This window comes from Mytilus galloprovincialis, chromosome 12, assembly GCF_965363235.1.
Source record: "Mytilus galloprovincialis chromosome 12, xbMytGall1.hap1.1, whole genome shotgun sequence".
Lineage (NCBI taxonomy): Eukaryota > Metazoa > Mollusca > Bivalvia > Mytilida > Mytilidae > Mytilus > Mytilus galloprovincialis.
Genome location: NC_134849.1, coordinates 71,970,807 through 71,983,629, shown reverse-complemented (window position 1 = coordinate 71,983,629; position 12,823 = coordinate 71,970,807). Strand labels below are relative to the sequence as shown.

The window sequence follows — 12,823 nt, the reverse complement described above, 5'->3', positions numbered from 1 at the left end:
CTTTCTTAAAAGATTTTCCCAGCAGTGGGAGTATTTTTCCTGTGAAGTTCAAGGTTTCATCTTTCAGATTATGTAATAAAATTCTACTGTTCGCGATAAAAATTTCACTGTTCGGGGGTGTTGAAATTAGTGGTGGTTATTAAAAGAATGATACTTAAAGAAGTGATTTTTGGGAAGGAAATTGAGGTCTGATACTTAAACAAGTGATTTTTATGTCATTATCCTAGATTCAGTACAAGGTCATCACCTGAAATGACCTGGTCATCCTAGACAACACAGATGTTGGTTCTGATAAGTTTAGAAACATAATTACTCCCTGGATCATTAGTATTCTATATTTAAAGCTACATTAAAATTTAATCACTTCTTCTAGTGATTAATTTGTACTACTTAAATAGGTGATTATTAAAGAAAGACAACTCTAACTTCCAACCTTTATGGAAATAATGTTACTTGAATCAGTGATTTAGAAAATCACTTATTTAAGTAAGTCCCCTGACTGATGAAGCATCCAGGTCTTCAACCTTCTAAAATATGAAGCTTTTTTAGATGTTATCTGCCGTCGGATCACTATCCCTATGTCGAGCTTTCTGGGACTTAAGTCACAGACTCGACAAAAATTGTTAACTTTCAAAAAATTATTTTTTTATAGAATCATGGACTAGATTTGGCATATCCTTGATTTTTCTTTCTTGTAGTATTTTCTGGACTTTGACCTTTGTCCTTTTAAAGACATGTAATACACTTAGTCCTTTAGTTGCCCCTACTTTTCGTCCTTTTTAAGACATGTAGTTGTGTTTTTCATTCACTAAGTCCTTTAATTGCCTTTTAAAGACATGTAGTTGTGTTTCATTCACTTTGCCCCTAGGTACTTTCTCATCCTTTTTTCATATCAGCTAGTAGAAATCTCTCTATTAACTTACTTAAAGAGATACATAATTATATAAATGTATGTAGACTGAATAAATGTAGATGTGGGATATAATAAAGCAATGAGAATGTAAACTAACAAGACAAAAAGTGTGTTGCATCAGTCAGCTCTTTATACCATAAAATAGATTTGTCGTATTCCACTCACATGAACTTAACAATGGCAAGGGGAGATAACTTCTGTATTTTATTTTGTTTATGTAGAAAAATTGTCCCAATATTTTTTTCAAATAACTCTACAGACCTACATAGAGTTACAAATAAACAAGGATTCTGAAGGTACTACATAAATAATACACTATCTCCCACTTTAAAAATCTCCCCCCCCCCTTCCCACCTCCCTCAAAAGCTTTCCATCCTCAAAAGCTGTCCATCCCTCCTACATCATGTACCTTCATACTTGAAAAATATTCGCTAAATTTCTTAAACTGCATTTTTGTTTGTTTTGTTCAGTTACTGAATACTGATTCAAATGCTGTTTGTGTCACAAGTGTAATGAGTAGAAATGTTTTTGAGTTCACCTTGCTTTGTCCCAGTTTTGTATTTTTTTTTTTTTTTTGGAATAAGTAGTTTGGTAGTTCACTTAGAATTCTACTAGTTTTTATCTCAAGTTATCACATACTTGTATCTAATTGTACACTAAGGCCAAATAAAAAAGTATGTGTGGTTCCAGTTACATCTGAAAATAAGTTAGGGTAGGTAGGCAGGGAATTTTTTTTATTTAATGTTTTTTTTTTTTACATTGAGTCTATGGGAGCAACATTCTGACTTTAACAGTGCTTAATGAAAAATGACAATAAAATCTTTAGGGTAGGCTATTTTTAAGCCGAAAAAGTAGGGACGGTAGGGTTACTGGATCCACACATATATTTTTATTTGGCCTAATGGGGAACAAAACTATAAATGACAAGGAGACTATTAAGTAAATCTTACCTTATTCCAACTTTCCATTATAGCCTAAAAATAGAAAAGAATAATTATAGTCAATATATACTGTTGAGTTTTAATTGAGGTATTTGTGTTATTGCCAATTGAAACATGATCACTATGAGTGGTAAAATACTGACTTAATATTTTTATCTTCTTATTTCATTCAAATAATATATTATAGCATTGAAACAGTCATTTATCTCAACTTTTCTGCACTATTTAAAGTTAATGAACTGAACTCAAAACCTTAAAAATCTAATCATACCTAAATGAGGTACAAATGTATTCTACAAGCAGGGTGTGACTTTTTCCATCGAACATCAGAACATCTATTGCACTTTTCCAGATCTAAAAATTTCAAGAGTTTTATTTACCAGCATTAAGACACACATAAAGAACAATATTAATTATTCCATATTGATAAAACTTTAGAAGGTTTTTCTATATGAATGAGGATTTTGAATAAATAAGCATATTCACCTGCGGAAAAAGGATATTCACCGTGCATAACGTCGCGTGCTTTTACCTGCACTATTTTGGTAAAAAGAAAACGATTGATGTACAATTGGTTTTGGTTAATAATTGCAATTACATGCATCTCTCTCGGAATATGGAATAAAACAATTACTGTCTTTTGTTTCGGTAAATATGTGGTTTAATTGACTTTTGAAAAACTGATATTCACTTTGGCTGTTGGTCTCAGTGAATATCAGTTTTTCAAAAGTCAATAAAACTACACATTTACCTCATCAAAAGACAGTAATTGTATAATAAAAACATTATCAATAATCAACTAGACCAGTCACATTAAATTCAATCATTTTTTTTTAATTCTGTATGTGCCTGTCGAAAGACAGGACCAATAACGTAGTGGCTGTAGTTAGAAGCTGTGTATTCTACATACAGGGTGTGACTCTTTCCACAGACAGGACCTATATAAAGTAGTGGATGTAGTTAGAAGCTGTGTATTTTACACACAGGGTGTGACTCTTTCCACAGCCAGGACCTATATAACGTAGTGGATGTAGTTAGGCTTAAATTAAAATATTGTTTGTTTGCCCTTTACCGACCGACCCTATAAATTCGTTCCGCCTGAAAATCTTTTATTTGTGTTGACCAGCAAGATTTTATTTTATTTTATTTTTTGTTCCTACCAAAAATTAATCTTATATTTGTATTTCCCGCTCAAAGCTTTTTTACCGGAATTCTCGGGTTTTATCTTTCCCGTATAAGGTCTAATTTGTTTTGTATCATGTGAGCGTTTGACATGAACGAACACTTGCGTTTGGAGTTTCAAAGCATAAATTTGTTTGAAATGGATGTTGTATTGAAAGCTTTGAAATCATGATTTAACAAACGTTACTCTGTGTCTTTATACTTGAAGAGCTGGGTTCATTCAAAAAAAGTTCCTCCAATACTAAATTATCAATGTGTGTACAAAATATTTTGTAAACAGACTTTGTATCCTATGTAGTGATGGCTTTTGGTCCGTAGATCAGGATGATTATGTTAACGATGCCTTTGACCAGCATTGATATATTCTGATTTATATCTAACATGAACCAAAGGTCTGTAAAGGGGAGAATATTTGGCAGTAAAATCGCCAAGTTTTTCCATACAGATCATATATAAATGCGATGTAAAAAACGTGACAATTGAGTTTCAAGTCTTGTAGCATTTTTATTGGAAACACAGGCACACACGAAAATTTAAACACTCTAGGGACTTTTTCTACTAGTAATGTACAAAGTATGCATGGTATGTCTACCCGGACATATTTTACCAGGACAAAGTTATCTCTTACAGAAAAACTTTAGGTCCAGGTTAAGCGTACAAGGTACATGTACGTAGTACAGAATATTAGTAAGTTAAAATTCTTGGGACTATTATACTTAAAAGCAAAAGCATACTTAAACAAAAGCAATACAGACAAAAATGATATCATGCAGATTTTGTATCTATAAAATAAAATATTATACCTACCTGCCTACCCATGACAAAAAATATACCGAGCTCAGTTATTTTTTGGGAAAGAAAAATAAAATATTTTACCTACCTACCTACCCTGTTTCAAGACATAGGGTCGGAAAAGGGCAAACAAACAATATTTTAATTTAGGCCTTAGAAGCTGTGTATTCTACATACAGGGTGTGACTCTTTCCACAGACAGGACCTATAACGTAGTGGATGTAGCGGTGCATTACGTTTGCGCGCATTACCATTACATTTGCGCGCAAAAATCATTACGTTTGCGCGCAGCTTTTGATTACAATTGCGCGCATTTTTTTTGACAGGTAAACTCAGATAAAATACAGGTAATAATACTTATTTATTTATAATTAGTTCAATTATTTACAAGTATAAGTACTCATTCCGTTAGTCTTGATCCCCTACTCACCAACGATAAGGTGGAAGTGGGATTTCGAGCAAGATAAGTCCGTTTTATTATGCACAAGCACTAAATCCCAGAAATATGTACAGATCAAAATGTTAAAATGCTAAAACAAAGCTAATCATAAAGGTAAAAGTATTGATAATTTCATTACTTTACATGTAGGTACGTGTCAAAACTCCATGTTTGTGCCTTGGTGTAACTTTACTGTGACAAACTATCTTAAATTATTTACCTATTTTAAAAACGATCACTATTCGTTTAAATCCTTTTCACTCTGAAATATTCGCAATGAAGTTACATGTATTAAGCTATACTACGGAGTTTATAATGATCACTTTATAATTTGTTTTATAATTCAATATGAACAATATATAGTTTGAATTAAGAAATATTTTCAAAATTAATAATTGATAGTCATATTTATCATGAAAATAAAAAAATATATAGTCAATTATAATTTAATTTAATTTTTATATATATTTTTACCTGAGTTTACCTGTAAAATGAATGCGCGCAAATGTAATCAAAAGCTGCGCGCAAACGTAAGATATTTTAATCCCCAAATGCGCGCAAACGTAGTGCGCCCGGATGTAGTTAGAAGCTGTGTATTCTACATACAGGGTGTGACTCTTTCCACAGACAAGACCTATAACGTAGTGGATGTAGTTAGAAGCTGTGTATTCTACATACAGGGTGTGACTCTTTCCACAGACAGGACCTATATAACGTAGTGGCTGTAGTTAGAAGTTGTGTACTCTACATACAGGGTGTGACTCTTTCCACAGACAGGACCTATATAACGTAGTGGCTGTAGTTAGAAGCTGTGTACCATATTTGTTTTTTTTCATTGTTGTAGTAGGCTGTTGATTTTTTCTTCTGAAATGTTTCACATTTTATCATACCAAGGCTTTTTATAGATGATTATATGGTATGGGTTGCTCATTGTTGAAGGCTGTTGGACGACCTATAATTGTTTATATCTTTGTCCTATGGTCTACATGGTCTAGGAATAATAGTATCATTGTTAATCATACCACAACTCCTAATTATCCTATGGTATGGGTTTTGCACATTGTTGATGGCTGTTGAACGACCTGTAATTGTTTATATCTTTGTCCTATGGTCTAGGAATTATTGTATCATTGTTAATCATACCACATCTTCTAATTATTATATGGTATGGATTTTGATCATTGTTGAAGGCTATTAGACGACCTGTAATTGTTTATATCTTTGTCCTATGGTCTAGGAATAATTGTATCACTGTTAATCATACCACATCTGCTAATTATTATATGGTATGAGTTTTGCTCATTGTTGAAGGCCATTAGACGACCTGTAATTGTTTATATCTTTGTCCTATGGTCTAGGAATAATTGCTTCATTGTTAATCAGTTAATCATACCACATCTGCTAATTATTATATGGTATGAGTTTTGCTCATTGTTGAAGGCTGTTGGACGACCTGTAATTGTTTATATCTTTGTCATATGGTCTAGGATTAATTGCTTCATTGTTAATCATACCACAACTCCTTATTTTGAGATCGATTCAAGATTTGGGTTTTATAAAAAGGTCGGCATTTAAGAAAAACATAAAAATATCAAGTAACAGTTTCTTAAAACATCATCAATAATCAACTAGACCAGTCACATTAAATTCAATGATTTTTTTTATTCTGTATGTGCCTGTCCACAGCCAGGACCTATAATGTAGTGGCTGTAGTTAGAAGCTGTGTACCATATTTGTTTTTTTTCATTGTTGTAGTAGGCTGTTGATTTTTTCTTTTGAAATGTTTCACATTTTATCATACCAAGGCTTTTTATAGATGATTATATGGTATGGGTTTTGCTCATTGTTGAAGGCTGTTGGACGACCTATAATTGTTTATATCTTTGTCCTATGGTCTAGGAATAATTGTATCATTGTTAATCATACCACATCTCCTAATTATTATATGGTATGGGTTTTGCTCATTGTTAAATGGCTGTTGAAAGACCTGTAATTGTTTATATCTTTGTCCTATGGTCTAGGAATAATTGTATCATTGTTAATCATACCACATCTCCTAATTATTATATGGTATGGGTTTTGCTCATTGTTGAAGGCTGTTGAAAGACCTGTAATTGTTTATATCTTTGTCCTATGGTCTAGGAATAATTGTATCATTGTTAATCATACCACATCTTCAAATTATTATATGGTATGGATTTTGATCATTGTTGAAGGCTATTAGACAACCTGTAATTGTTTATATCTTTGTCCTATGGTCTAGGAATAATTGTATCATTGTTAATCATACCACATCTCCTAATTATTATATGGTATGGATTTTGATCATTGTTGAAGGCTGTTGGATGACCTGTAATTGTTTATATCTGTCCTGTGGTCTAGGAATAATTGTATCATTGTTAATCATACCACATCTCCTAATTATTATATGGTATGGGTTTTGCTCATTGTTGAAGGCTGTTGAACGACCTATAATTGTTTATATCTTTGTCCTATGGTCTAGGAATAATTGTATCATTGTTAATCATACCACATCTTCTAATTATTATATGGTATGGGTTTTGCTCATTGTTGAAGGCCATTAGACGACCTGTAAGGCCTAAATTAAAATATTGTTTGTTTGCCCTTTTCCGACCCTATGTTTTGAAACAGGGTAGGTAGGTAGGTAAAATGTTTTATTTTTTTCCCCAAAAAAATAACTTGGGTCGGTATATTTTTTGTCATTGGTAGGCAGGTAGGTATAATATTTTATTTTATAGATACAAAATCTTCATAATGTCATTTTTGTCTGTTTTGCTTTTGCTAAAAAGTTTCTGGGACTATTTGTATAATAGTCCCAGGAAGTTTTGAAAAAAAAATATCATGTAGAATGTGAAGTTAATTCAAATGCACTACTATTTTGTTTTCAAATATCAAAATATATTTTCAACGTTTATATGCCTGGAACTTTGAAGAGTTTTAACTTTCACTAATATTCTGTACTACGTACCTTGTTCGCTTACCTCTACCTAAAGGTTTTCTGTAAGAGTTAATATTGTCCTGGTAAAATATGCCTAGGCTGACATACATCACTAGTAGAAAAAGTCCCTATAGTGTTTAAATTTTCGTTTGTGCCTATGTTGCCAATAAAATTGCAACAAGACTTGAAACTCAATTGTCACGTATTTTACATCGCATTTATAAATGATATGTATGGAAAACTTGGGCGATTTTACTGCCAAATATTCTCCACTTTAAAGGCGTTTGTCACCTTTGGTTCATGTCAGATATAATGAATATAGCAATACTGGTCGAAAGCATCGTTAACATTATCATCCGGATCAACGGATCACAAAAAGGCCAAGGACGTATGTTAGTTATACGTCCTTGCAAAAGGCCATCCCTACATAGAATACAACGTCCGTTTACAAAATAGTTTGTACACACGTTGATAGTTTTGTAAATGAACCCTGCTCTTCAAGTTTAAAGATACAGAGTAACGTACATCATATCACGATTTCAAAGCGTTCAACATCGATTTCAAACAAATGCTTTGAAACTCTAAATGCAAGTGTTCATGTCAAACGCTCACGTGATACCAAACGGACTAGACGTTATACGATAAAGGTAAAACCTGAGGATTCCGGTAAAAAAAAGTTTTGAGCGGGAAATACAAATATAAGATTTTTGGTAGGATGAAAAAATAAAATAAAATAAAATCTTGCTGGTAAATACAAATAAAAGATTTTCAGTCGGAACGAATTTATAGGGTCGGTCGGTAAAGGGCAAACAAACAATATTTTAATTTAAGCCTAATTGTTTATATCTTTGTCCTATGGTCTAGGAATAATTGTATCATTGTTAATCATACCACAACTCCTTATTATTATATGGTATGAGTTTTGCTCATTGTGGAAGGCTGTTAGACGACCTGTAATTGTTTATATCTTTGTCCTATGGTCTAGGAATAATTGTATCATTGTTTATCATACCACATCTCCTAATTATTATATGGTATGGGTTTTGCTCATTGTTGAAGGCTGTTGGACGACCTGTAATTGTTTATATTTTTGTCCTATGGTCTAGGAATAATTGTATCATTGTTAATCATACCACATCTAATAATTATTATATGGTATGGATTTTGATCCTTGTTGAAGGCTGTAGGAGAACTTGTCATTGTTTATATCTTTGTCCTTTGGTCTAGGAATAATTGTATCATTGTTAATCATACCGCATCTCCTAATTATTATATGGTATGAGTTTTGCTCATTGTGGAAGGCTGTTGAACGACCTGTAATTGTTTATATCTTTGTCCTATGGTCTAGGATTAATTGCTTCATTGTTAATCATACCACAACTCCTTATTTTGAGATCGTTTCAAGATTAAGGGTTTATAAAAAGGTCGGCATTTAAGAAACGCATAAAAAATATCAAGTAACAGTTTCTTAAAACATTATCAATAATCAACTAGACCAGTCACATTAAATTCAATGATTTTTTTTTAATTCTGTATGTGCCTGTCCACAGCCAGGACCTATAACGTAGTGGCTGTAGTTAGAAGCTGTGTATTCTACATACAGGGTGTGACTCTTTCCACAGACAGGACCTATAACATAGTGGCTGAAGTTAGAAGCTGTGTACCATATTTGTTTTTCCTTCATTGTTGTAGTAGGCTGTTGATTTTTCTTTTGAATGTTTCACATTTTATCATACCAAGGCTTTTTATAGATGATTATATGGTATGGGTTTTGCTCATTGTTGAAGGCTGTTGGACAAACTGTAATTGTTTATATCATTATTCTTTAGTCTAGGGATACATGCATCATTGTTATTCATCACATGAACTTTCATGAACATTTTCTTTATACAATGAATTTGAATAATTTCAAACTATTGGGTAACAGAAAGAAGTTGCACAGCATAAACAACAAGAATGTGTCCTAAGTACACGGATGCCCATTCCGCATTATAATGTTCTATGTTCAGTGGACCGTGAACTGGGAGTAATCTCTAATTTGACATTAAAATTAGAAAGACCATATCATAAGGAACATGTGTACTAAGTTTCAAGTTGATTGGACTTCAAGTTCATCAAAAACTTTAACTTGAAGCAGGACAGACGGACCAACAGGTGAAAGATCAGACGAACAGACGGACCCAAAGATCAAAATACATAATGCCCATGAAAAAGGGGCATAAAAATTGCTAACATTCTACAAATCAACATTTTCAAGCTGTTCATCAAATATAAAATCATTCCCTTCCATAGAAGCCAAGAAAAAGAAATTTTCATTGTACAATGAGTGTTGTATAATTTCAAACTATCAACCAATAGGATGTGGCTGTACGACAGATGTGAAAACAGGAAGTGGATGTATGACAGATGCCAAACCAGAAAGTGGATATATTACAGATGTGAAAACAGGAAGTGGTTGTATGGCTGATGTGAAAACAGGAAGTGACTGTATGGCAGATGTGAAAAAAAGGAAGTGGCTGTATGGCAGATGTGAAAAAAAGGAAGTGGCTGTATGGCAGATGTGAAAACAGAAAGTGACTGTACGGCAGATGTGAAAAAAAGGAAGTGGCTGTATGGCATATGTGAAAACTACTTACTCTGACTCTGTATTGATTTACCTTATTTTGGAGAAGCAGCAAATATTAATTTTCAAGTCTTTGGTTGAACTGTCCAGGGTACAAACCCACCACCTCCCACACTAAAAGTTAACACAATACCACAACACCGTGAAGATCATCGAGGCAGTCTTTGTGGATTGATTTGTTTTGTTCTCTTAAAAAAAACATATATTATACAATACATACTAATAAATAAATACTGATGAATGTACTTCTGAGGTCAGCCTAATTTATAACTAACGTTGTGTCGTCATCTAAAGCATCTGTGAAAAATAACTATAAATCGTATTTACTTGTTTAAGCCCGATATATATGTAAAATTGAAGTACATGTATGACTAAAAAATATGTCATTGGTACTTGTTATGAATGTTTCTTATAAACATATCAATGTGTGCGTGTTATCTCCCTGTTTCAATAAAATAAACTTAGAGTTATAAGTTATATGGTTCGCTATTGACACCTTACGGATCCATAGAGGGTTAGTAAAATCCATAGGGGCTGAGGCCGAAGGGGGTAAGTAGTGAACCATATATACAATATAACAAGTTTATCGCACATGGGACTTTTCCTGCTGCGTTTTGTATAAAAATAAACAATGAAATTCAACAACATAAATAGATGAGGTCACCATTAAAAATAGACAGACGTCATGAACCCATATGAAATTTACTAACCCCATACTATAAGTTATATGGTTCGCTACTGACCCCATACGGATCCATAGAGGGTTAGTAAAATCCATAGGGGGTGAGGCCGGAGGCCGAGTCCCCTATGAATTTTATTCACCCTCTATGAATCCGTAGGGGGTCAGTAGTTAACCGTATAACGAATTTATCGGACGCTGGACTTTTTCTGCGACGTTTTGTTGAAAAATAAACAATGAAACACAACAACATTAATAGATGACGTCGCCATTAACGCGTCATGAACCCCATATGAAACTTACTAACCCCATACGGTCTCATAGGGGGTCACCACGTGACGGCATTTAACCAATCACAACGTGATAATTCATCTGTGGTCCGATAAAGATCCATAGGGGGTCACTATGTGACGGCGTTAAACCAATCACAACGTCATAATTTACCCGTGGTGTGATAAAAAGGTATAATGTGCAATTATTTTCTTAAGTTAAAATGAATAAATCCTAAATTTAATGGCCCGCTTCATGAAAATGAAGACCTTATCATATGAGGTTATTTTTGAATCGTTGACTATATATTGACCTGTACACATCTCAATTCTTGCTTTGTTGGGTTGCTCATTGATATATATCTCACTTTATTTTTTTATAGCACAAGTTCAATGCTAATATTTGAAGACAAATAACATTGTAATGATGTTATCACATTATTTGTGTCTTGTTTACTATAAAAACATTGGTGGTATTTTGAATGTAAAAACTATATGTTGATTATCTCCCCTTATAGAGTTTGAATATTTTACATTATCTCCCCTTATAGTTTGAACATTTTATTTTATCTCTCTTTTTAAAGTTTGGACATTTTACATTATCTCCCCTGATAGAGTTTATTTTACATTATCTCCCCTTATAGAGTTTGAATATTTTACATTATCTCCCCTTATAGAGTTAAACATTTTACCTTATCTCCCCTTATAGAGTTTGAACATTTTACCTTATCTCCCCTTATAGAGTTTGAACATTTAACCTTATCTCCCCTTATAGAGTTTGAATATTTTACATTATCTCCCCTTATAGAGTTTAAATATTTTACATTATCTCCCCTTATAGAGTTTGAATATTTCACATTATCTCCCCTTATAGAGTTTAAACATTTTACCTTATCTCCCCTTATAGAGTTTGAAGATTTAACATTATCTCCCCTTACAGAGTTTGAATATTTTACACTATCGCCCCTTATAGAGTTTGAACATTTTACATTATCTCCCCTTATAGAGTTTGAACATTTCACATTATCTTCCCCTATAGAGTTTGAACATTTTACATTTGCATGATTTGAATTCAATAGTAAATGATCCTATATAGTTTACATATATAATGTACACTTACCTATAATAAGAATTTGGCTGGACAAGGATCACGTTGACTATAATAACAACTTGACTGGACAAGGATCTAATAAATACAAATAATAGATGTTCAAACTAAAAATATGGCTAAAAAAGAAAAAGAAAAACAACAGTACACAAAACACAAAATTAAAGACTGAGCAACAGGAAACCCATCAACAGTTTGGGGTTATCTCAGGTGCTCCACATGTGGCACTTGTGTTGCTAATTAATAAGTACACACTCAGTGATAGTTCTAATTTAAAGATAGTTTTCAATGGTTGAATACAATGTTGACCTCTTTCATTGAATGGTTGCTGTCTCATTGACATTAACATCCAATCTGTCATTCCTACACCACAAGTGACTTCTTAAAAATTCTTACTCTTTAAGTAACTCACATTGTAATGATTGTAATGTTTTGTTTAGTTTTCACTAACAAATGCACTTCATCTTGTTTAAATTATATCATGTTATTTCTTGTTTCCAATTTATTTAACAAAAGTAGATGAGTGCAAAATGTTAATCCTGTTTAAAAGAATAAAAAAAAAAAAATGCACTGGTGTAATGCTACTTAGAATGAACCAGCTAGCTCTTGATTATCTCCCCCTTAAGAATTTTAACATTTACAATTGAAATATATTTCTGAATTTCATTCGATAAAATAAATAACTTAACGATCCAATACAATTTGACTATAATATTCACTTACCTTTACTAAGTAATAAATTGACTGGACTTGAATCAAATAAAACGAACAGTAGATCTTTAAACTGAAAATATAAAATAGCTCAATTTCAGTTCTTCACATTTATATAAATATCAGTTGAACCATTTCTGAATATGTATACTTGTGACAAGTAACTTGTCATGAATGAAAAAAGAAGAGGTTTAACCTACCATAGTA

General features: G+C 32.6%; 1 long non-coding RNA gene across 1 annotated transcript in view; it reads right to left on the bottom strand.

Annotated features, from left to right (window-relative positions):
- The window catches only part of LOC143054746 (uncharacterized), a 29,507-nt gene that overhangs the window by 3,603 nt on the left and 13,081 nt on the right, over positions 1-12,823 (bottom strand). The window contains exons 2-6 of the long non-coding RNA XR_012971812.1: positions 12,629-12,689; positions 11,918-11,983; positions 9,884-10,037; positions 2,126-2,208; positions 1,864-1,887 (exon numbers count right to left, since the gene is read on the bottom strand). This is a non-coding gene — a long non-coding RNA (uncharacterized LOC143054746). The remainder of the gene's footprint in view (positions 1-1,863; positions 1,888-2,125; positions 2,209-9,883; positions 10,038-11,917; positions 11,984-12,628; positions 12,690-12,823) is intronic.